Source organism: Triturus cristatus, chromosome 1_2, assembly GCF_964204655.1.
Source record: "Triturus cristatus chromosome 1_2, aTriCri1.1, whole genome shotgun sequence".
In the NCBI taxonomy this organism is placed as follows: domain Eukaryota; kingdom Metazoa; phylum Chordata; class Amphibia; order Caudata; family Salamandridae; genus Triturus; species Triturus cristatus.
In genome coordinates, this window is record NC_140580.1 from 67,038,161 (window position 1) to 67,064,226 (window position 26,066).

The 26,066-nt window shown below is 42.4% G+C and overlaps 1 protein-coding gene across 1 annotated transcript in view; it reads right to left on the minus strand.

The window, feature by feature from the left end:
• Positions 1–26,066, minus strand: part of LOC146866807 (scavenger receptor cysteine-rich domain-containing protein DMBT1-like) — a 731,947-nt gene that overhangs the window by 459,547 nt on the left and 246,334 nt on the right. The gene's annotated exons all lie outside the window — the stretch shown is intronic.

Genomic DNA, 26,066 nt, shown 5'->3' on the forward strand with positions numbered 1-26,066 from the left:
ATGTGGGATGCTTTAAAAGCCTTTTGGAGGGGAAGAATTACAAACAGAGCCTCTTATAGAAGAAAGAAATATAGGGAATGCATTGATAACTTGGAGGGGGAAATGAAGACTATCGAAAGAACCCTGGACCCTCAAACTAGATCAGGTGCAGACTTCGAAAGATGTAGAGAGCTAAAGTCGCAACTAGAAAACGTATTACAAGCTAGGGTCGCTAGAAGGTGGGAGCCGAGTAAAATCTCTCACTTTGAGTTTGGTGAGGCGGCGTGAAAAATCCTCGCCTGGAAAACTAAATCTGACCAAGCGCGAAATTACATCAGAGAGATCAAGGTGGAGGGGGAATTTGCTACCCGAACCACAAAGGATGAAATAGGTGGGGCCTTCGAGTTTTTTTTCAGGAAATCTACAGGGAAGATATTCGGGAAGACAAGGCAGGGAGGGAGGCCTGGTTGGACCAAATTTCCTTGCCAAAGTTGTCCCCAGAGCACAGTAGGATGTTGGAGAAAGAGATTTCCTTTGAAGAGATTAGGAAGGCTTTGGGGGACGTAAAGCGGGGGAAGGCAGCAGGCCCTGATGGGTTACCAGGGGAACTCTATAGGGCCCTTACAGAAGAGAGCACCCCGGTTCTGGCCTCTGTTTTTAACAACATTCTTTTGGAGGGCCGAGATCCCCCAAAGTCTTGGAATGATGCCACAGTGGTCTTAATACCTAAACCTGGGAAAGATCCAAAGGAATGTGGGTCATATCGCCCGATTTCGCTCCTCAACAGCGACTATAAAATCTTTGCCGCTATTATGACATCTAGGTTGGGGAAGGTGATAAGCCATTTGGTTCATGAAGATCAAAAGGGCTTTATAAAGGGTAGACACTTAGCTGATCTTACACAAGATCTGGTGGGGGCGATCGATATTGCGACCACTTTTTCTCTGCCTCTGGCTGCTTTTACGCTAGATGCGACCAAGGCCTTCGATAGGGTAAATTGGCCCTATCTGGCTGCAGTAATGAAGAAATGTAATCTGCCCGAAAATTTCTGCCGTATGATTTCACTAATATATAAGGCCCCTACGGCAAGGCTTAATGTAAACAGTTTCCTAACAGAGCCTTTTGAAATTTCGAGAGGTACAAGGCAGGGATGGCCGCTATCCCCCTCCTTTTTAACCTCTACATTGAACCCTTTGCACAGATTCTTAGAGAGGAGGCTACTATACCATCATTTAGCTTCGGAGGGTGGGAAAGGCGGGTTGCTCTGTATGCCGATGATATCCTCATAATGACTTCAAATTTAGATCTGGCTCTTCCCTCAGTGATTAGGAAGGCTGAGGAGTTCGGAAAAATCTCTGGATATAATATAAATTCAGAGAAAACAGAGATCATGGCCTGGAATTCCCCCAATACTCAGGTAGAGGTTGTGTCCTCCATGCGGTATCTTGGTATAAGAATAACCCAAGACATAAGTAATATCACCACTCATAATCTCGAGCGAGTACACAAAGAATGCCAGAAACAACTAAAGGCATGGAATAATCTCCCGTTATCCATCTTTGGGAGGACAAACCTTTTAAAAATGTCTGTCCTACCTAAATATACCTTTTTGTTTAATTCTATCCCTATGGCCTTTGACACCAAACAACTACTTAAATGTCAACAAGGATTAAATTCTTTTATTTGGAAGAACGGAGCCACAAGATTGGCTTGGAAAAAGTTGAGGAGAAGGAGAGAGAAAGGAGGCTTAGCATCTCCAGACATCCAATATTATGCTTGGGCATTCCAACTATCTTACTCGAGAATGCTCCTAAAAACACCAGTGGATAACCTTAGAGGAAGGATGTTCCGAGCTATGTTGGAGGGGTCCGATCTTCCATCTGACGGCTTTCTTTTTAAGTTTGGAGACCAGAAATTCTTTAAAAAAATAAAATTAAAAACTCTTCAATCGTTGGCTAGAAGTTGGTCCACAATCAGAAATAGAATAGGGTTGTGCTACTATTCTAACTTAGCACCCATGTGGGATTCACCAGGCACTCCCTTGTGTCTTAAAGACAGGTTGGCAGGTCCAATTAAGGAAGCCGGAATTATAAACTGGGGAGAGCTGACGGTAGGTGGGTCAATGACACCTTGGGAGGCTTTGCGGGAGAAAGTCGGACCAGGATTATCTGTCTTCAAGTATATGCAGTTGAATAGCTGGGCGCAGGCTTTGATAAGAAAGGGAGCTACCCTGGGGATTTACAGCAATTTAGAAAATCTTTTGGTGACAAGGCCAGGGGGGGGAAAGGAAGTCGCTTGTTGGTATTGGGCGATCTTGGAGGAGATAGACGACGACTCCAATCTCCCTGAGGTGTTATGGGGTAGTAATGTTGGCGAACAGTGCCAGCAGCTGTGGCTAAACTCATTTAGTCTTCTGTATAGAATTGTGAAGCCAGCCTGGCTGAGGCGAAACCACCTTTTTACACTACATCGCGCATATCTGTCCCCTCAATAGTTAGCCAAATTCCAACATGGGAAAAAATGCAATAAATGCGACCTAGTAGAGGCCTCGGACGTGCACATGTTTAAAGAGTGCCCAGTTATCGGTCGGTTTTGGGAAGAGGTGATGGAAGCACTATCCTCTATTCTAAACATCACTCTTAGCAGTACTCTCCCCTTGATCATCTTTGGGATTGATGAAAATATTCTAGGGCCTGCTAGATCTTTCCTGTTTTTTGCAATTTTAATGGCTAGGAGACAGATCTGCAGATTCTGGGTGGATACAGCTCCTCCAACATATAAGGGATGGTTATCGTCCCTATATGAAGTTTCTAAAGCAGACCTGGATAGACCCTGCATTATAAAAAATAAGAAAACTGCTTTCTGGGATTATTTGATACAGTGGAAGTAGTTTTCCCGTTTCTTTTTTTTTTTTTTTTTTCCCGGTCCTATGATTATGCCAGTTTCCCTACTCCATGGATCTACAACAAGGGTCTTCTCCGATTTTCTGGTCCAAACAGGCTGAAATATGCCTAGATGGAGTTCTTAAAGGCCGCCTTTTTTTGTGTGTTGCTCTCTCCTTCTTCTGCCAATCTGTTATCCGCTTTTTCTTGTGCAATTGTCCAAATCACATTAATGGTTTCTAGGTGGGAGGGACAAGATAGCACAAAATGGTGGTTGGCGGTTTTTTTTCTTCACACATAAGGGCTGGGCAAATGAGGACAAAAAAAACATAATCAACTATACAAAAGTACCATAATCATGGCATATGATCAGTAAGAATTTGAAGTTACCTTCTGGTGTGGTGAATGTTATCTTTTCGTTTGTCGATACTGTTGTTGCTGTTGTAGGTGTTGATAATGTTGTTTTTGCAGTGGGTGTTGTTGGGGTTGTTAATGTTGTGGGTGATATTGTTGATGTTGTTCCTGTTGTTGATTTTATTTCTGTTGATAATGTTGACAATGATATTGTTGTAGGTGACTTCAGAGCTCCTGATTCTGTTGGAAATCAAACAAAAATCTTTGTTTCCATAATTACATTGCAACATTAGTAAGTAAGTAAAAAAGTAAGTAATAATTTTCTTAAGCGTGCAAATACCAGGTGTCTCAGCGCTTAAGCGGAGACCTCGAAAAGGATCAGTCAGAAACTCTAGTGTCACTGTTCTGCCGAGGAGGTTGGAGAGAAATTGAGCATAGGTATTTTGATAAGGAGTTTGAGAAAAAGCGGTTCTTAACTTGATTCCTGAAGCCTGGGTAACTTCTCTGCCCTCTCAAGGCCAAAGGCAAGGAGTTCCAAAGTTTGCTGCCAAGATGGTAGAGACTCCTGTCTCCCCTTCTGACTTTCTTTATCCTAGGAACTTTGAGCAGGTGGGCTGAGGATGAACATAAGGCTCGCTGAGGACAGCACCAATGAGAGTGAGATTGGTGGTACTTCGCTCCCTTACCCTACAAGGCATTATGAATGAGGCACGGGGCTTAAAATGTATTCCTATTTGCTATGGGTAGCCAGTGGGGCATGCATATTTCTGGTGACAGTTTGAAATTTCGGAACCTTCAGGAGAAGCTGCACAGTGGCATTCTGCAAAATTTGCAATTTAGACTGCACCCATTGTGTAGTGCCTAGATATAGGGCACTGCAGTAGTCGATCCTAGATAGGATTAGCCTAACTATGAACGATTTTTGTAACTCCAGAGAAATAAATGGAAAAACTTTCTTTAATAGCCTAATGATGAAGTAGCAGGTCAAGGCAGTGTGGTTGATCTGCTCTCTAAAGCTGAGCTTGCAATCCAAAAAAACTCCGAGATTCTTCACATTTGGGACAGGTGAGGGTAAAGGGCCAAAATCAGTTGCACACCAAGAGTAATTCCAGAACTTGGTGCTCGTGCCAAATAAAATAACCTCAGTTTTGTCCACGTTCAGTTTTGGAAAGTTATTCTGCCTCTGAATCGATACTTGGGTGAGACAAGACTGTAAGGTGGGAGACACTGGCATTCATCTTCCGGAATGGGAACAATGATTTGGGTGTTGCCGGTGTATTTAACCACAGACAGACCACAGGACTGAATAAGCTCTAACAAGGGAGTGATTTAAATATTGAACAGCATGGGGGATAAGGATGACCCTGGAGGGACCCCACATGGCAGAGAATACTGCTTCGACTGAAAACCATTCCAGTCAACTCTCTATGACCTATTTGTTAAAAACGAATTTCGGAGGGCCAGGGCTCACCTGCTCCCAGCATCATCAAGCCTCCTCCTCTTCCAGACTCTAGTGTGTACCTTTTAATTCTATTTTGGTACATTCAAATGCCATTTTTTTTTATTCTCCTCTTCCACTCAATCATAGGTCCATCCACATCTGCTTCATCTTACCCATAACAAGAATGTCACTTATCTAATCTCACGTAACTCACTTTACCTCACTGGGCCGTCTATTCCTTCAATAACCTTGTTGTTCATCCCAGTGCCTGGACATTGATATACAACATAATCAACTATACAAAAATACCATAATCATGGCATATGATCAGTAAGAATTTGAAGTTACCTTCTGGTGTGGTGAATGTTATCTTTTCGTTTGTCGATACTGTTGTTGCTGTTGTAGGTGTTGATAATGTTGTTGTTTTTGCAGTGGGTGTTGTTGGGGTTGTTAATGTTGTGGGTGATATTGTTGATGTTGTTCCTGTTGTTGATTTTATTTCTGTTGATAATGTTGACAATGATATTGTTGTAGTCGACTTCAGAGCTCCTGATTTTGTTGGAAAGCAAACAAAAATCTTTGTTTCCATAATTACATTGCAACATTAGTAAGTAAGTAAAAAAGTAAGTAATAATTTTCTTAAGCGTGCAAATACCAAGTGTCTCAGCGCTTAAGCGGAGACCTCAAAAAGGATCAGTCAGAAACTCTAGTGTCACTGTTCTGCCGATGAGGTTGGAGAGAAATTGAGCATAGCTATTTTGATAAGGAGTTTGAGAAAAAGCGGTTCTTAACTTGTTTCCTGAAGCCTGGGTAACTTCTCTGCCCTCTCAAGGCCAAAGGCAAGGAGTTCCAAAGTTTGCTGCCAAGATGGTAGAGACTCCTGTCTCCCATTCTGACTTTCTTTATCCTAGGAACTTTGAGCAGGTGGGTTGAGGATGAACGTAAGGCTCGCTGAGGACAGCACCGATGAGAGTGAGATTGGTGGTACTTCGCTCCCTTACCCTACAAGGCATTATGAATGAGGCACAGGGCTTAAAATGTATTCCTATTTGCTATGGGTAGCCAGTGGGGCATGCATATTTCTGGTGACAGTTTGAAATTTCGGAACCTTCAGGAGAAGCTGCGCAGTGGCATTCTGCAAAATTTGCAATTTAGACTGCGCCCATTGTGTAGTGCCTAGATATAGGGCACTGCAGTAGTCGATCCTAGATAGGATTAGCCTAACTATGACCGATTTTTGTAACTCCAGAGGAATACATGGAAAAACTTTCTTTAATAGCCTAATGATGAAGTAGCAGGTCAAGGTAGTGTGGTTGATCTGCTCTCTAAAGCTGAGCTTGTAATCCAAAAAAACTCAGAGATTCTTCACATTTGGGACAGGTCAGGGTAAAGGGCCAAAATCAGTTGCACACCAAGAGTAATTCCAGAACTTGGTGCTCGTGCCAAATAAAATACCCCTCAGTTTTGTCCACGTTCAGTTTTGGAAAGTTATTCTGCCTCTGAATCGATACTTGTGTGAGACAAGACTGTAAGGTGGGAGACACTGGCATTCATCTTCCGGAATGGGAACAATGATTTGGGTGTTGGCGGTGTATGAAACCACCGACAGACCACAGGACTGAATAAGCTCTAACAAGGGAGTGATTTAAATATTGAACAGCATGGGGGATAAGGATGACCATGGAGGGACCCCACATGGCAGAGAATACTGCTTCGACTGAAAACCATTCCAGTCAACTCTCTATGACCTGTTTGTTAAAAACGAATTTCGGAGGGCCAGGGCGCACCATCAACTCCGATGCTCCCAGCATCATCAAGCCTCTTCCGCTTCCAGACTCTAGTGTTTACCTTTTAATTCTATTTTGGTACATTCAAATGCCATTTTTTGATTCTCCTCTTCCACTCAATCATAGGTCCATCCACATCTGCTTCATCTTACCCATAACAAGAATGTCACTTATCTAATCTCACGTAACTCACTTTACCTCACTGGGGCGTCTATTCCTTCAATAACCTTGTTGTTAATCCCAGTGCCTGGACATTGCTTTACAACATAATCAACTATACAAAAATACCATAATCATGGCATATGATCAGTAAGAATTTGAAGTTACCTTCTGGTGTGGTGAATGTTATCTTTTCGTTTGTCGATACTGTTGTTGCTGTTGTAGGTGTTGATAATGTTGTTGTTTTTGCAGTGGGAGTTGTTGGGCTTGTTAATGTTGTGGGTGATATTGTTGATGTTGTTCCTGTTGTTGATTTTATTTCTGTTGATAATGTTGACAATGATATTGTTGTAGTCGACTTCAGAGCTCCTGATTTTGTTGGAAAGCAAACAAAAATCTTTGTTTCCATAATTACATTGCAACATTAGTAAGTAAGTAAAATAGTAAGTAATAATTTTCTTAAGCGTGCAAATACCAAGTGTCTCAGCGCTTAAGCGGAGACCTCGAAAAAGATCAGTCAGAAACTCTAGTGTCACTGTTCTGCTGAGGAGGTTGGAGAGAAATTGAGCATAGCTATATTGATAAGGAGTTTGAGAAAAAGCGGTTCTTAACTTGTTTCCTGAAGCCTGGGTAACTTCTCTGCCCTCTCAAGGCCAAAGGCAAGGAGTTCCAAAGTTTGCTGCCAAGATGGTAGAGACTCCTGTCTCCCCTTCTGACTTTCTTTATCCTAGGAACTTTGAGCAGGTGGGCTGAGGATGAACATAAGGCTCGCTGAGGACAGCACCAATGAGAGTGAGATTGGTGGTACTGCGCTCCCTTACCCTACAAGGCATTATGAATGAGGCACAGGGCTTAAAATGTATTCCTATTTGCTATGGGTAGCCAGTGGGGCATGCATATTTCTGGTGACAGTTTGAAATTTCGGAACCTTCAGGAGAAGCTGCGCAGTGGCATTCTGCAAAATTTGCAATTTAGACTGCGCCCATTGTGTAGTGCCTAGATATAGGGCACTGCAGTAGTCGATCCTAGATAGGATTAGCCTAACTATGAACGATTTTTGTAACTCCAGAGAAATAAATGGAAAAACTTTCTTTAATAGCCTAATGATGAAGTAGCAGGTCAAGGTAGTGTTGTTGATCTGCTCTCTAAAGCTGAGCTTGCAATCCAAAAAGCTTGGAAAACCGGAGTCCTAATATCGCTGGGAGACTGAGCTCGCGAAGGGGAAGCTGTCGGAGCCCTGCCCTGATTCACTCACCCGAGTTCTGCTGGTGCCTCGCGGTGGTCCCTCTGCCGTTGCTGCTGCCGCTACATCGCCCTGGTGAGGGGAGACCACATCTCCCAGGCGCCCTAGCGCCCCCCCACGTCACCAAAGCGCCCGGAGGTGCTTAAAAGAACGCCGCTCCTTCCGCGTCGCGGGACGCGCGCGGGCGGGCGCCGGACTAAGGGCGGACCGTCTGAGGCCGTCAGAGGTCGGAAGAGGTTGGGTTGGGACTATCCCCTTACATCTGGCCAGAACCTTCATCGTCATCTGTTCTGGGGTGAGTCTCACAACGCACTGTTTACGTAATTTTCCATCACCTGTGTGAGCCATGACAAGAGGGCACTCTAAATCAAGTACGAGGGCTGCAGGCATGGGGACATTGGACAATTATTTAAAACAGGCTGAAACTGCCGTAGTGAATGAAATCGCATTGGTTGAACGCCGATTATCTCTTGAGCCCAATGGACATCTAAGTATCCCGCTACCCTTAGTTGACATTTCCTCCCCTAATGCTACACCGGCTGTATTGTATCCCCGTGTGATTCCTAGTGAGTCGATTGTGGAAGACTGTATTCCTATTCCTACTGCTATCACACTTTTAAGTACAGACAGTATAGCCTCTTCACCTGTGGCCACTCATACTAGACAGTCCAGGATCAAAAATGTTATTATGCGTAATGGGGGGAAGATTGTCACAGGTAAAAGAAAAGCTAATAACAACCCGGCGGGAAATCGAAAGCAGGCAAAGCAACCAAGGACTAATACCTCTGTTTCTGGGTCGGAGGAAGTTAATTCTAGCTCTCTTCACTTAGACAGGGCAGATACCGGCGAGAATAGGCGAGCTAGTCCCAACGTAGATGTGGACCAGAGCAGGGAGACATTTATGTCTAGTATTATCACAACTATGGAAGCACATCTCACGTCACTTATTCAGCCCCTAATAGTCACCCTGAAGCGTATTGAGGATCGTATTAGTATTATGGAATCTCACCTTAGAAGCAAGGTGCCCCAAACAGGCTCAAATATTGTAGTAGGGGACACATTAAGTACAATCACGGCTTCTGTAGATAACCTGTTGAGTTCCATGATTACTCCCTCACAACAACCAGTCCCTCCTGTAGTGCCCAACCGCTCAGGATCTAATACTTTCCAACCAGTTATAGACAACTTAGGCAAGACCCTAGGAAAGGAAGGGCAATTGCAGACTAAGGAGGGGGGACCATATTTTCCTGTACCTCAGCAAGGAGGGGATTTTTCCTTACATTTACTGGCTGAGGCATGCCCCTACACTATTATTTTAGCCAATGTGCCCAAATTGGAGCATGATAAAAAGGAACATTGGACCTCTCTGAAAAACAAGGCTCTTCACCACTTGTCTAATAAAACGGTTCTGGGTCATCATCTTAATAAGCATTTTATGATGATCAGAAGGGTACCATGGGTTGGAAAGACTGTTAAACATCTAGAGGGCGACTGCATTGTTATTAGCTTCAGATCCCCAGAGCTGGTAAATGACATTTTAAGACAGGCAGGGTCTGTGAGAATCCATAAAGACTACGTGAATATTCTCCCCTTGGGTTTTTTTTATCCCCCATCCCACATTGGATCAATATCCTCTATCCAATCTACTAGACTCGGTCCTAGACTCGGTCCTATCAATAACTTTGCTGTCCCTGTCTCTAATAGATTTGATGTCTTCTCCAATTTGGAAGAAATTGAGTGACTAAATACTTGTGATCAAATCATCACTCCTGATACACAAGTCCCTGTCCTTCTAGCTGTGAAACCCCCAAATCATGGTTCCATCTCACTAGGACCAAATCAGGAATCACTGGGTCTTTCTTCTGAATTGATTTCTTGGAATATAGCTGGTCTTAGAAGTAAATTAGATGATCCTGTTTGGAGAGATCTAATTAGATCGGGTGATATTATTGGTTTACAAGAGACATGGGACACAGAGGACACGTTGTACATTGATGGGTATGAGAGTTTTTTTGTATCTGCTACCCCGTCTAGTTCTGGGAGGGCGAAGGGTGGGCTGGTTACGTTAATTTCAGCATCTATACCTGGCTCATTCTCTCAACTAGAAACAGGTTCGCCAAACTGCTTGGCCATTTTTATCCTGATGAATGAGGGATCTGATTTTTTGGTAATTAATTTTTATAACTCATATGATAGAGTTGCCACGACCGATCACCTGGCCGCATTAAACAGTTTTCTAGCCGATCACAAGGAGACTAATAAACTTAATAGTAAGAATTGCCTTACTATAGTGATGGGTGATTTTAACATCCATGGCTGTCCACTTTATTGTCTCTCCTCGGATCCCTTGGGACCGATCGAATCAAGGGCTGCACATTTCGAACACACAGTGGCGGGACATCTTCTCGAATCCATTTTGGCAGACCACGGTTTGTTTCTCCCGTCTATGGAGGGCGAAATTATTCCCACTTTTAAAGGAACTGGGAAAGACTCAGTTATTGATTACATCTTTGTTAGTTCTGTTTTGGGGGCTAATATCAAAAATTACATGACGACCTGGTCCCATTTTAGTGACCATAACCCCGTGACTCTAAGTCTTTCTCCACCTTTTTAAAAAACCGGCTAAACTCCCAACAACAGTGGATAAATCCGATATTCGCCCATCAGATCAGGCTCGTAGAATTAGATGGAGCAAAGTAATTCCAGGCGACTTTTACAACAACTTAAAAAGTAAGGTAGGATCTGAGTTAAAAACTTGCTTGGACCTCGAAGCAGGGGATGATGAGGTTCTAGCGGCATATTCAGCTATCTGTAGTCAGATCTTAGCAGATTTGAGCTGTCCTGGAAAACACAAGGATAAGGCCGAGCTAGGCTGGTTTGATAAAAGCTGTTCAACCGCTAACAGAAAGCTAATGGCCGCCTTGAAATCTAAGCCACTAAACAGGATCTTGGTCTCGGGGTTGAGAAAAGAATACAAGAAAACTTTGGATGCCAGGAAAAAGACGATTAGGGAGGAAGCATGGGAAGAACTTTCCTGTGTGGATGTAATAAGAAATAGTGCAAAGTTTTGGTCAGTGGTCAATAAACCCTTTTTTTCTGATACAGGTAATGATCAACTTGACTGCGGCATTGGGAAACAATCGTGGCACTCTCATTTTAAATCAGTCTATGAAATGGGAACTTGTGGTAAACTGAGTATTTCCTCCACCATCGTGAACCCATTTACTTTATTAGTCTCTAAGCAAGAGGTGGTTGAGGCCATCGGCAAAATGACAAGTAATAAGGCCCCTGGCCCCAATGGCGTACCAGCGGACCTCTTTAAATCTGATCCTGAGACTTGGTCCATAGTTCTAACCAATGTTTTTAACCGGGTATGTGTCGTTGGGATTCCTGACACCTGGTCCAAATCAGTGATCATACCCATTTTTAAGAAAGGCAACAGGGGGGACCCCAGTTGCTATCGGCCTATCTCCCTTATTGATTCAGCTGTGAAGGTTCTGGGGCGTGTGGTCCTGGGCAGACTAACTGATTGGTTAGAAGACACAGCTACTCTCTCGTGTCTACAATATGGGTTTCGTAAGGGCCGCGGGACCATAGACCAGAGCCTGAACCTTCAACTTCTAATAGGCAAGTATACCATTGCAAAAAAAGGGGTCTTGTATTTGGCCTTTATGGACTTGTCCTCGGCGTTTGACCGAGTGAATCGCTCAAAATTGTGGGGGTTACTACTTAACTGTGGAATAGATGCCAATATTGTTCATTTCCTAGCGGATCTGCATAGAGACCTCACCGCCACGGTCAGATATGACCATCGTGGCAATTCCACAGATAAGATTGGAATCACTAACGGCGTTAGGCAAGGATGCATTTTAGCCCCCCTGCTTTTTACACTATATATTAATGATTTGGGTTCTACATTAACTAAGTCTTGCAAGGACATTCCCAGGGTAGGCAAATTTGCCATCCCAGCATTATTGTATGCTGACGATGCCGCACTCTTAGCACGTACGGCTGTAGGGCTCCAAAATCTTTTAGATTCTTTTGCTAAATTCATGATTGCACTCGATCTTGGAGTGAATTTCTCCAAATCTCATGTGATGTTTGTGGGTTCCAATACAAAGAGAGTTAAAACGATGTTTTGTGAAGGTCATGTTTTATCACGGGTCACAAGATTCCCTTATTTAGGTGTCATTTTTGACGACAAGTCCACTTGGGCCCCACAACTGGCTGCCAAACGCAATGCTTTTGCTAGGGCCACACTTGCTGTCTTGGAGTTTGGACGCAAATTGGGGGTGAAACCCATGCAAGCCATGTTGAACATTTACGTAGCCAAATGCACCTCCATTGCACTATATGGTGCTGACTTGTGGGGATATAAAAATATCTCTGATCTACAGGTTGTAGAAAATAGATTCTTAAAATCACTATTATCCCTTACCTGTTCAACATCAGGCTATATTGTCCACCAAGAGTGTGGGATTGACTACTTAACTGATCGCATAGCTATTGCCCCACTTTTGAAATGGATTTCAATTTGGCTAAATCCTGAACTAGAACTGAATCATGCAATTTTAAAAGACTGCCTATCTTTAGAGTATGGTAAAACTATACCGTGGTTGAACCATATTAAATATCTAGCCAGGTATTTGGGCCGACCTGAGTTATTTGAAAATCCAAGCATTATAGTAAAGGGGGATTTAAAATGGGCTAAAGTCACCTATAAACAGAGGGCTATGTTAATAAGGGAAGAAAGGGAATTACTCAAACCCACTGTAAAGGCGCACCAGTTGATTACTACATCTAACAGTTTAGAGCCTTACTTGGGTATTGTTAACAAGATGAACCATCGTTTTTTATTAACCAGGTTCAGAATGAACAAATTCCATCTTTTACTTACTGACTCTCCTGGTTGGACTAAGGAGAAGGATTTGGGGATCTGTTCGTGCGACAGATTCTCCATAAAAGACACTACGCACTTTATCTTCTTCTGTGACCACCTGTCTTTAATCCGTAAAAAATACATTATTCCTCTATTAAAAAATAAAGGTTTCAGACAGGTAAAACCAGCACTCATGTATCTTCAGATGTTGGGCTCTCCTTGGGAGATATTTAACATAGCCACTTTTTTAGTAATATCAATGAGATTGAGGAAAAAGATCACATGGTTATAGTGTATATCATTCTTGAATTTTGACTAAAAAACTATTTGTTTTAATGTTTGTAATTTTATGTCAAATGTTTTTAAATGGCTGTATTGTTTTATGTTCGTCGTACTTTTATGGTTTTTGCTATGAACCGAATAAAGTAACTTTGACTGACTGACAGTTGCACACCAAGAGTAATTCCAGAACTTGGTGCTCGTGCCAAATAAAATAACCTCAGTTTTGTCCACGTTCAGTTTTGGAAAGTTATTCTGCCTCTGAATCGATACTTGTGTGAGACAAGACTGTAAGGTGGGAGACACTGGCATTCATCTTCCGGAATGGGAACAATGATTTGGGTGTTGGCGGTGTATGAAATCAGCGACAGACCACAGGACTGAATAAGCTCTAACAAGGGAGTGATTTAAATATTGAACAGCATGGGGGATAAGGATGACCATGGAGGGACCCCACATGGCAGAGAATACTGCTTCGACTGAAAACCATTCCAGTCAACTCTCTATGACCTGTTTGTTAAAAACGAATTTCGGAGGGCCAGGGCGCACCATCAACTCCGATGCTCCCAGCATCATCAAGCCTCTTCCGCTTCCAGACTCTAGTGTTTACCTTTTAATTCTATTTTGGTACATTCAAATGCCATTTTTTGATTCTCCTCTTCCACTCAATCATAGGTCCATCCACATCTGCTTCATCTTACCCATAACAAGAATGTCACTTATCTAATCTCACGTAACTCACTTTACCTCACTGGGGCATCTATTCCTTCAATAACCTTGTTGTTAATCCCAGTGCCTGGACATTGCTTTACAACATAATCAACTATACAAAAATACCATAATCATGGCATATGATCAGTAAGAATTTGAAGTTACCTTCTGGTGTGGTGAATGTTATCTTTTCGTTTGTCGATACTGTTGTTGCTGTTGTAGGTGTTGATAATGTTGTTGTTTTTGCAGTGGGAGTTGTTGGGCTTGTTAATGTTGTGGGTGATATTGTTGATGTTGTTCCTGTTGTTGATTTTATTTCTGTTGATAATGTTGACAATGATATTGTTGTAGTCGACTTCAGAGCTCCTGATTTTGTTGGAAAGCAAACAAAAATCTTTGTTTCCATAATTACATTGCAACATTAGTAAGTAAGTAAAAAAGTAAGTAATAATTTTCTTAAGCGTGCAAATACCAAGTGTCTCAGCGCTTAAGCGGAGACCTCGAAAAAGATCAGTCAGAAACTCTAGTGTCACTGTTCTGCTGAGGAGGTTGGAGAGAAATTGAGCATAGCTATATTGATAAGGAGTTTGAGAAAAAGCGGTTCTTAACTTGTTTCCTGAAGCCTGGGTAACTTCTCTGCCCTCTCAAGGCCAAAGGCAAGGAGTTCCAAAGTTTGCTGCCAAGATGGTAGAGACTCCTGTCTCCCCTTCTGACTTTCTTTATCCTAGGAACTTTGAGCAGGTGGGCTGAGGATGAACATAAGGCTCGCTGAGGACAGCACCAATGAGAGTGAGATTGGTGGTACTTCGCTCCCTTACCCTACAAGGCATTATGAATGAGGCACAGGGCTTAAAATGTATTCCTATTTGCTATGGGTAGCCAGTGGGGCATGCATATTTCTGGTGACAGTTTGAAATTTCGGAACCTTCAGGAGAAGCTGCGCAGTGGCATTCTGCAAAATTTGCAATTTAGACTGCGCCCATTGTGTAGTGCCTAGATATAGGGCACTGCAGTAGTCGATCCTAGATAGGATTAGCCTAACTATGAACGATTTTTGTAACTCCAGAGAAATAAATGGAAAAACTTTCTTTAATAGCCTAATGATGAAGTAGCAGGTCAAGGTAGTGTGGTTGATCTGCTCTCTAAAGCTGAGCTTGCAATCCAAAAAAACTCCGAGATTCTTCACATTTGGGACAGGTGAGGGTAAAGGGCCAAAATCAGTTGCACACAAAGAGTAATTCCAAAACTTGGTGCTCCTGCCAAATAAAATAACCTCAGTTTTGTCCACGTTCAGTTTTGGAAAGTTATTCTGCCTCTGAATCGATACTTGTGTGAGACAAGACTGTAAGGTGGGAGACACTGGCATTCATCTTCCGGAATGGGAACAAGGATTTGGGTGTTGGCGGTGTATGAAACCACCGATAGACCACAGGACTGAATAAGCTCTAACAAGGGAGTGATTTAAATATTGAACAGCATGGGGGATAAGGATGACCCTGGAGGGACCCCACATGGCAGAGAATACTGCTTCGACTGAAAACCATTCCAGTCAACTCTCTATGACCTGTTTGTTAAAAACGAATTTCGGAGGGCCAGGGCGCACCATCAACTCCGATGCTCCCAGCATCATCAAGCCTCTTCCGCTTCCAGACTCTAGTGTTTACCTTTTAATTCTATTTTGGTACATTCAAATGCCATTTTTTGATTCTCCTCTTCCACTCAATCATAGGTCCATCCACATCTGCTTCATCTTACCCATAACAAGAATGTCACTTATCTAATCTCACGTAACTCACTTTACCTCACTGGGGCATCTATTCCTTCAATAACCTTGTTGTTAATCCCAGTGCCTGGACATTGCTTTACAACATAATCAACTATACAAAAATACCATAATCATGGCATATGATCAGTAAGAATTTGAAGTTACCTTCTGGTGTGGTGAATGTTATCTTTTCGTTTGTCGATACTGTTGTTGCTGTTGTAGGTGTTGATAATGTTGTTGTTTTTGCAGTGGGAGTTGTTGGGCTTGTTAATGTTGTGGGTGATATTGTTGATGTTGTTCCTGTTGTTGATTTTATTTCTGTTGATAATGTTGACAATGATATTGTTGTAGTTGACTTCAGAGCTCCTGATTTTGTTGGAAAGCAAACAAAAATCTTTGTTTCCATAATTACATTGCAACATTAGTAAGTAAGTAAAATAGTAAGTAATAATTTTCTAAGCGTGCAAATACCAAGTGTCTCAGCGCTTAAGCGGAGACCTCGAAAAAGATCAGTCAGAAACTCTAGTGTCACTGTTCTGCTGAGGAGGTTGGAGAGAAATTGAGCATAGCTATATTGATAAGGAGTTTGAGAAAAAGCGGTTCTTAACTTGTTTCCTGAAGCCTGGGTAACTTCTCTGCCCTCTCAAGGCCAAAGGCAAGGAGTTCCAAAGTTTGCTGCCAAGATGGTAGAGACTCCTGTCTCCCCTTCTGACTTTCTTTATCCTAGGAACTTTGAGCAGGTGGGCTGAGGATGAACATAAGGCTCGCTGAGGACAGCACCAATGAGAGTGAGATTGGTGGTACTTCGCTCCCTTACCCTACAAGGCATTATGAATGAGGCACAGGGCTTGAAATGTATTCCTATTTGCTATGGGTAGCCAGTGGGGCATGCATATTTCTGGTGACAGTTTGAAATTTCGGAACCTTCAGGAGAAGCTGCGCAGTGGCATTCTGCAAAATTTGCAATTTAGACTGCGCTCATTGTGTAGTGCCTAGATATAGGGCACTGCAGTAGTCGATCCTAGATAGGATTAGCCTAACTATGAACGATTTTTGTAACTCCAGAGAAATAAATGGAAAAACTTTCTTTAATAGCCTAATGATGAAGTAGCAGGTCAAGGTAGTGTGGTTGATCTGCTCTCTAAAGCTGAGCTTGCAATCCAAAAAAACTCCGAGATTCTTCACATTTGGGACAGGTGAGGGTAAAGGGCCAAAATCAGTTGCACACAAAGAGTAATTCCAAAACTTGGTGCTCCTGCCAAATAAAATAACCTCAGTTTTGTCCACGTTCAGTTTTGGAAAGTTATTCTGCCTCTGAATCGATACTTGTGTGAGACAAGACTGTAAGGTGGGAGACACTGGCATTCATCTTCCGGAATGGGAACAATGATTTGGGTGTTGGCGGTGAATGAAACCACCGATAGACCACAGGACTGAATAAGCTCTAACAAGGGAGTGATTTAAATATTGAACAGCATGGGGGATAAGGATGACCCTGGAGGGACCCCACATGGCAGAGAATACTGCTTCGACTGAAAACCATTCCAGTCAACTCTCTATGACCTATTTGTTAAAAACGAATTTCGGCGGGCCAGGGCGCACCATCAACTCCGATGGTCCCAGCATCATCAAGCCTCCTCCTCTTCCAGACTATAGTGTGTACCTTTTAATTCTATTTTCGTACATTCAAATGCCATTTTTTGATTCTCCTCTTCCACTCAATCATAGGTCCATTCACATCTGCTTCATCATACCCATAACAAGAATGTCACTTATCTAATCTCACGTAACTCACTTTACCTCACTGGGCCGTCTATTCCTTCAATAACCTTGTTGTTCATCCCAGTGCCTGGACATTGATATACAACATAATCAACTATACAAAAATACCATAATCTTGGCATATGATCATTAAGAATTTGAAGTTACCTTCTGGTGTGGTGAATGTTATCTTTTCGTTTGTCGATACTGTTGTTGCTGTTGTAGGTGTTGATAATGTTGTTGTTTTTGCAGTGGGTGTTGTTAGGGTTGTTAATGTTGTGGGTGATATTGTTGATGTTGTTCCTGTTGTTGATTTTATTTCTGTTGATAATGTTGACAATGATATTGTTGTAGGTGACTTCAGAGCTCCTGATTCTGTTGGAAAGCAAACAAAAATCTGTGTTTCCATAATTACATTGCAACATTAGTAAGTAAGTAAAAAAGTAAGTAATAATTTCCTTAAGCGTGCAAATACCAAGTGTCTCAGCGCTTAAGCGGAGACCTCAAAAAGGATCAGTCAGAAACTCTAGTGTCACTGTTCTTCCGAGGAGGTTGGAGAGAAATTGAGCATAGCTATTTTGATAAGGAGTTTGAGAAAAAGCGGTTCTTAACTTGTTTCCTGAAGCCTGGGTAACTTCTCTGCCCTCTCAAGGCCAAAGGCAAGGAGTTCCAAAGTTTGCTGCCAAGATGGTAGAGACTTCTGTCTCCCCTTCTGACTTTCTTTATCCTAGGAACTTTGAGCAGGTGGGCTGAGGATGAACGTAAGGCTCGCTGAGGACAGCACCGATGAGAGTGAGATTGGTGGTACTTCGCTCCCTTACCCTACAAGGCATTATGAATGAGGCCCAGTGCTTAAAATGTATTCCTGTTTGCAATGGGTAGCCAGTGGGGCATGTATATTTCTGGTGACAGTTTGAAATTTCGGAACCTTCAGGAGAAGCTGCGCAGTGGCATTCTGCAAAATTTGCAATTTAGACTGCGCCCATTGTGTAGTGCCTAGATATAGGGCACTGCAGTAGTCGATCCTAGATAGGATTAGCCTAACTATGACCGATTTTTGTAACTGCAGAGGAATAAATGGAAAAACTTTCTTTAATACCCTAATGATGAAGTAGCAGGTCAAGGTAGTGTGGTTGATCTGCTCTCTAAAGCTGAGCTTGTAATCCAAAAAAACTCCGAGATTCTTCACATTTGGGACAGGTGAGGGTAAAGGGCCAAAATCAGTTGCACACCAAGAGTAATTCCAGAACTTGGTGCTCGTGCCAAATAAAATAACCTCAGTTTTATCCACGTTCAGTTTTGGAAAGTTATTTTGCCTCTGAATCGATACTTGTGTGAGACAAGACTGTAAGGTGGGAGACACTGGCATTCATCTTCCGGAATGGGAAAATGATATGGGTGTATGGGTGTTGGCGGTGTATGAAACCACCGACAGACCACAGGACTGAATAAGCTCTAACAAGGGAGTGATTTAAATATTGAACAGCATGGGGGATAAGGATGACCCTGGAAAGACCCCCACATGGCAGAGAATACTGCTTAGACTGAAAACCATTCCAGTCAACTCTCTATGACCTGTTTGTTAAAAACGAATTTCAGAGGGCCAGGGCGCACCATCAACTCCGATGCTCCCAGCATCATCAAGCCTCCTCCTCTTCCAGACTCTAGTGTGTACCTTTTAATTCTATTTTGGTACATTCAACTGCCATTTTTTGATTCTCCTCTTCCACTCACTCAATCATAGGTCCATCCACATCTGCTTCATCTTATCCATAACAAGAATGTCACTTATATAATCTCACGTAACTCACTGTACCTCACTGGGGCGTCTATTCCTTCAATAACCTTGTTGTTCATCCCAGTGCCTGGACATTACTTTACAACATAATCAACTATACAAAAATACCATAATCATGGCATATGATCAGTAAGAATTTGAAGTTACCTTCTGGTGTGGTGAATGTTATCTTTTCATTTGTCGATACAGTTGTTGCTGTTGTAGGTGTTGATAATGTTGTTGTTTTTGCAGTGGGTGTTGTTGGGGTTGATAATGTTGTGGGTGATATTGTTGATGTTGTTCCTGTTGTTGATTTTATTTCTGTTGATAATGTTGACAATGATATTGTTGTAGGTGACTTCAGAGCTCCTGATTCTGTTGGAAAGCAAACAAAAATCTGTGTTTCCATAATTACATTGCAACATTAGTAAGTAAGTAAAAAAGTAAGTAATAATTTTCTTAAGCGTGCAAATACCAAGTGTCTCAGCGCTTAAGCGGAGACCTCAAAAAGGATCAGTCAGAAACTCTAGTGTCACTGTTCTGCCGAGGAGGTTGGAGAGAAATTGAGCATAGCTATTTTGATAAGGAGTTTGAGAAAAAACGGTTCTTAACTTGTTTCCTGAAGCCTGGGTAACTTCTCTGCCCTCTCAAGGCCAAAGGCAAGGAGTTCCAAAGTTTGCTGCCAAGATGGTAGAGACTCCTGTCTCCCATTCTGACTTTCTTTATCCTAGGAACTTTGAGCAGGTGGGTTGAGGATGAACGTAAGGCTCGCTGAGGACAGCACCGATGAGAGTGAGATTGGTGGTACTTCGCTCCCTTACCCTACAAGGCATTATGAATGAGGCACAGGGCTTAAAATGTATTCCTATTTGCTATGAGTAGCCAGTGGGGCATGCATATTTCTGGTGACAGTTTGAAATTTCGGAACCTTCGGGAGAAGCTGCGCAGTGGCATTCTGCAAAATTTGCAATTTAGACAGAGCCCATTGTGTAGTGCCTAGATATAGGGCACTGCAGTAGTCGATCCTAGATAGGATTAGCCTAACTATGACCGATTTTTGTAACTCCAGAGGAATACATGGAAAAACTTTCTTTAATAGCCTAATGATGAAGTAGCAGGTCAAGGTAGTGTGGTTGATCTGCTCTCTAAAGCTGAGCTCGCAATCCAAAAAAACTCCGAGATTCTTCACATTTGGGACAGGTGAGGGTAAAGGGCCAAAATCAGTTGCACACCAAGAGTAATTCCAGAACTTGGTGCTCGTGCCAAATAAAATAACCTCAGTTTTGTCCACGTTCAGTTTTGGAAAGTTATTCTGCCTCTGAATCAATACTTGTGTGAGACAAGACTGTAAGGTGGGAGACACTGGCATTCATCTTCCGGAATGGGAACATTGATTTGGGTGTTGGCGGTGTATGAAACCAGCGACAGACCACAGGACTGAATAAGCTCTAACAAGGGAGTGATTTAAATATTGAACAGCATGGGGGATAAGGATGACCATGGAGGGACCCCACATGGCAGAGAATAGTGGTTCGACTGAAAACCATTCCAGTCAACTATCTATGACCTGTTTGTTAAAAACGATTTTCGGAGGGCCAGGGCGCACCATCAACTCCGATGCTCCCAGCATCATCAACACTCTTCCGCTTCCAGACTCTAGTGTTTACCTTTTAATTCTATTTTGGTACATTCAAATGCCATTTTTTGATTCTCCTCTTCCACTCAATCATAGGTCCATCCACATCTGCTTCATCTTACCCATAACAAGAATGTCACTTATCTAATCTCACGTAACTCACTTTACCTCACTGGGGCGTCTATTCCTTCAATAACCTTGTTGTTCATCCCATTGCCTGGACATTGCTTTACAACATAATCAACTATACAAAAATACCATAATCATGGCATATGATCAGTAAGAATTTGAAGTTACCTTCTGGTGTGGTGAATGTTATCTTTTCGTTTGTCGATACTGTTGTTGCTGTTGTAGGTGTTGATAATGTTGTTGTTTTTGCAGTGGGAGTTGTTGGGGTTGCTAATGTTGTGGGTGATATTGTTGATGTTGTTCCTGCTGTTGATTTTATTTCTGTTGATAATGTTGACAATGATATTGTTGTAGGTGACTTCAGAGCACCTGATTCTGTTAGAAAGCAAACAAAAATCTTTGTTTCCATAATTACATTGCAACATTAGTAAGTAAGTAAAATAGTAAGTAATAATTTTCTTAAGCGTGCAAATACCAAGTGTCTCAGCGCTTAAGCGGAGACCTCGAAAAAGATCAGTCAGAAACTCTAGTGTCACTGTTCTGCTGAGGAGGTTGGAGAGAAATTGAGCATAGCTATTTTGATAAGGAGTTTGAGAAAAAGCGGTTCTTAACTTGTTTCCTGAAGCCTGGGTAACTTCTCTGCCCTCTCAAGGCCAAAGGCAAGGAGTTCCAAAGTTTACTGCCAAGATGGTAGAGACTCCTGTCTCCCCTTCTGACTTTCTTTATCCTAGGAACTTTGAGCAGGTGGGCTGAGGATGAACGTAAGGCTCGCTGAGGACAGCACCGATGAGAGTTAGATTGGTGGTACTTCGCTCCCTTACCCTACAAGGCATTATGAATGAGGCACAGGGCTTAAAATGTATTCCTATTTGCTATGGGTAGCCAGTGGGGCATGCATATTTCTGGTGACAGTTTGAAATTTCGGAACCTTCAGGAGAAGCTGCGCAGTGGCATTCTGCAAAATTTGCAATTTAGACTGCGCCCATTGTGTAGTGCATAGATATAGGGCACTGCAGTAGTCGATCCTAGATAGGATTAGCCTAACTTTGACCGATTTTTGTAACTCCAGAGGAATACATGGAAAAACTTTCTTTAATAGCCTAATGATGAAGTAGCAGGTCAAGGTAGTGTGGTTGATCTGTTCTCTAAAGCTGAGCTCGCAATCCAAAAAAACTCAGAGATTCTTCACATTTGGGACAGGTGAGGGTAAAGGGCCAAAATCAGTTGCACACCAAAAGTAATTACAGAACTTGGTGCTCGTGCCAAATAAAATAACCTCAGTTTTGTCCACGTTCAGTTTTGGAAAGTTATTCTGCCTCTGAATCGATACTTGTGTGAGACAAGACTGTAAGGTGGGAGACACTGGCATTCATCTTCCGGAATGAGAACAATGATTTGGATGTTGGCGGTGTATGAAACCACCGACAGACCACAGGACTGAATAAGCTCTAACAAGGGAGTGATTTAAATATTGAACAGCATGTGGGATAAGGATGACCCTGGAGGGACCCCACATGGCAGAGAATACTGCTTCGACTGAAAACCATTCCAGTCAACTCTCTATGACCTATTTTTTAATAACGAATTCCGGAGGGCCAGGGCGCACCATCAACTCCGATGCTCCCAGCATCATCAAGCCTCCTCCTCTTCCAGACTCTAGGGTGTACCTTTTAATTCTATTTTGGTACATTCAAATGCCATTTTTTGATTCTCCTCTTCCACTCAATCATAGGTCCATCCACATCTGCTTCATCTTACCCATAACAAGTATGTCACTTATCTAATCTCACGTAACTCACTTTACCTCACTGGGGCGTCTTTTCCTTCAATAACCTTGTTGTTCATCCTAGTGCCTGGACATTGCTTTACAACATAATCAACTATACAAAAATAACATAATCATGCCATATGATCAGTAAGAATTTGAGGTTACCTTCTGGTGTGGTGAATGTTATCTTTTCGTTTGTCGATACTGTTGTTGCTGTTGTAGGTGTTGATAATGTTGTTGTTTTTGCATTGGCTGTTGTTGGGCTTGTTAATGTTGTGGGTGATATTGTTGATGTTGTTCCTGTTGTTGATTTTATTTCTGTTGATAATGTTGACAATGATATTGTTGTAGTCGACTTCAGAGCTCCTGATTTTGTTGGAAAGCAAACAAAAATCTTTGTTTCCAGAATTACATTGCAACATTAGTAAGTAAGTAAAAAAGTAAGTAATAATTTTCTTAAGCTTGCAAATACTAAGTGTCTCAGCGCTTAAGCGGAGACCTCAAAAAGGATCAGTCAGAAACTCTAGTGTTACTGTTCTGCCGATGAGGTTGGAGAGAAATTGAGCATAGCTATTTTGATAAGGAGTTTGAGAAAAAGCGGTTCTTAACTTGTGTCCTGAAGCCTGGGTAACTTCTCTGCCCTCTCAAGGCCAAAGGCAAGGAGTTCCAAAGTTTGCTGCCAAGATGGTAGAGACTTCTGTCTCCCCTTCTGACTTTCTTTATCCTAGGAACTTTGAGCAGGTGGGCTGAGGATGAACGTAAGGCTTGCTGAGGACAGCACCGATGAGAGTGAGATTGGTGGTTCTTCGCTCCCTTACCCTACAAGGCATTGTGAATGAGGCACAGGGCTTAAAATGTATTCCTATTTGCTATGGGTAGCCAGTGGGGCATGTATATTTGTGGTGACAGTTTGAAATTTCGGAACTTTCAGGAGAAGCTGCGAAGTGGCATTCTGCAAAATTTGCAATTTAGACTGCGCCCATTGTGTAGTGCCTAGATATAGGGCACTGCAGTAATCGATCCTAGATAGGATTAGCCTAACTATGACCGATTTTTGTAACTTCAGAGGAATAAATGGAAAATCTTTCTTTAATAGCCTAATGATGAAGTAGCAGGTCAAGGTAGTGTGGTTGATCTGCTCTCTAAAGCTGAGCTCGCAATCCAAAAAAACTCAGAGATTCTTCACATTTGGAACAGGTGAGGGTAAAGGGTCAAAATCAGTTGCACACCAAGAGTAATTCCAGAACTTGGTGCTCGTGCCAAATAAAATAACCTCAGTTTTGTCCACGTTCAGTTTTGGAAAGTTATTCTGCCTCTGAATCGATACTTGTGTGTGACAAAACTGTAAGGTGGGAGACACTGGCATTCATCTTCCGGAATGGGAACAATGATTTGGGTGTTGGCGGTGTATGAAAACACCGACAGACCACAGGAGTGAATAAGCTCTAACAAGGGAGTGATTTAAATACTGAACAGCATGGGGGATAAGGATGACCCTGGAGGGACCCCACATGGCAGAGAATACTGCTTTGACTGAAAACCATTCCAGTCAACTCTCTATGACCTATTTGTTAAAAACTAATTTCGGAGGGCCAGGGCGCACCATCAACTCCGATGCTCCCAGCATCATCAGGCCTCCTCCTCTTCCAGACTCTAGTGTGTACCTTTTAATTCTATTTTGGTACATTCAAATGCCATTTTCTTGATTCTCCTCTTCCACTCAATCATAGGTCCATCCACATCTGCTTCATCTTACCCATAACAAGAATGTCACTTATCTAATCTCACGTAACTCACTTTACCTCACTGGGACGTCGATTCCTTCAATATCCTTGTTGTTCATCCCAGTGCCTGGACATTGCTTTACAACATAATCAACTATACAAAAATAACATAATCATGCCATATGATCAGTAAGAATTTGAAGTTACCTTCTGGTGTGGTGAATGTTATCTTTTCGTTTGTCGATACTGTTGTTGCTGTTGTAGGTGTTGATAATGTTGTTGTTTTTGCAGTGGCTGTTGTTGGGCTTGTTAATGTTGTGGGTGATATTGTTGATGTTGTTCCTGTTGTTGATTTTATTTCTGTTGATAATGTTGACAATGATATTGTTGTAGTCGACTTCAGAGCTCCTGATTTTGTTGGAAAGCAAACAAAAATCTTTGTTTCCATAATTACATTGCAACATTAGTAAGTAAGTAAAAAAGTAAGTAATAATTTTCTTAAGCGTGTAAATACCAAGTGTCTCAGCGCTTAAGCGGAGACCTCAAAAAGGATCAGTCAGAAACTCTAGTCTCACTGTTCTGCCGATGAGGTTGGAAAGAAATTGAGCATAGCTATTTTGATAAGGAGTTTGAGAAAAAGCGGTTCTTAACTTGTTTCCTGAAGCCTGGGTAACTTCTCTGCCCTCTCAAGGCCAAAGGCAAGGAGTTCCAAAGTTTGCTGCCAAGATGGTAGAGACTTCTGTCTCCCCTTCTGACTTTCTTTATCCTAGGAACTTTGAGCAGGTGGGCTGAGGATGAACGTAAGGCTTGCTGAGGACAGCACCGATGAGAGTGAGATTGGTGGTACTTCGCTTACTTACCCTACAAGGCATTATGAATGAGGCACAGGGCTTAAAATGTATTCCTATTTGCTATGGGTAGCCAGTGGGGCATGTATATTTGTGGTGACAGTTTGAGATTTCGGAACTTTCAGGAGAAGCTGCGAAGTGGCATTCTGCAAAATTTGCAATTTAGACTGCACCCATTGTGTAGTGCCTAGATATAGGGCACTGCAGTAATCGATCCTAGATAGGATTAGCCTAACTATGACCGATTTTTGTAACTCCAGAGGAATAAATGGAAAAACTTTCTTAAATAGCCTAATGATGAAGTAGCAGGTCAAGGTAGTGTGGTTGATCTGCTCTCTAAAGCTGAGCTCGCAATCCAAAAAAACTCAGAGACTCTTCACATTTGGGACAGGTGAGGGTAAAGGGCCAAAATCAGTTGCACACCAAGAGTAATTCCAGAACTTGGTGCTCGTGCCAAATAAAATAACCTCAGTTTTGTCCACGTTCAGTTTTGGAAAGTTATTCTGCCTCTGAATCGATACTTGTGTGAGACAAGACTGTAAGGTGGGAGACACTGGCATTCATCTTCCGGAATGGGAACAATGATTTGGGTGTTGGCGGTGTATGAAACCACCGACAGACCACAGGACTGAATAAGCTCTAACAAGGGAGTGATTTAAATATTGAACAGCATGGGGGATAAGGATGACCCTGGAGGGACCCCACATGGCAGAGAATACTGCTTTGACTGAAAACCATTCCAGTCAACTCTCTATGACCTATTTGTTAAAAACGAATTTCTGAGGGCCAGGGCGCACCATCAACTCCGATGCTCCCAGCATCATCAAGATTCCTCCTCTTCCAGACTCTAGTGTGTACCTTTTAATTCTATTTTGGTACATTGAAATGCCATTTTCTTGATTCTCCTCTTCCACTCAATCATAGGTCCATCCACATCTGCTTCA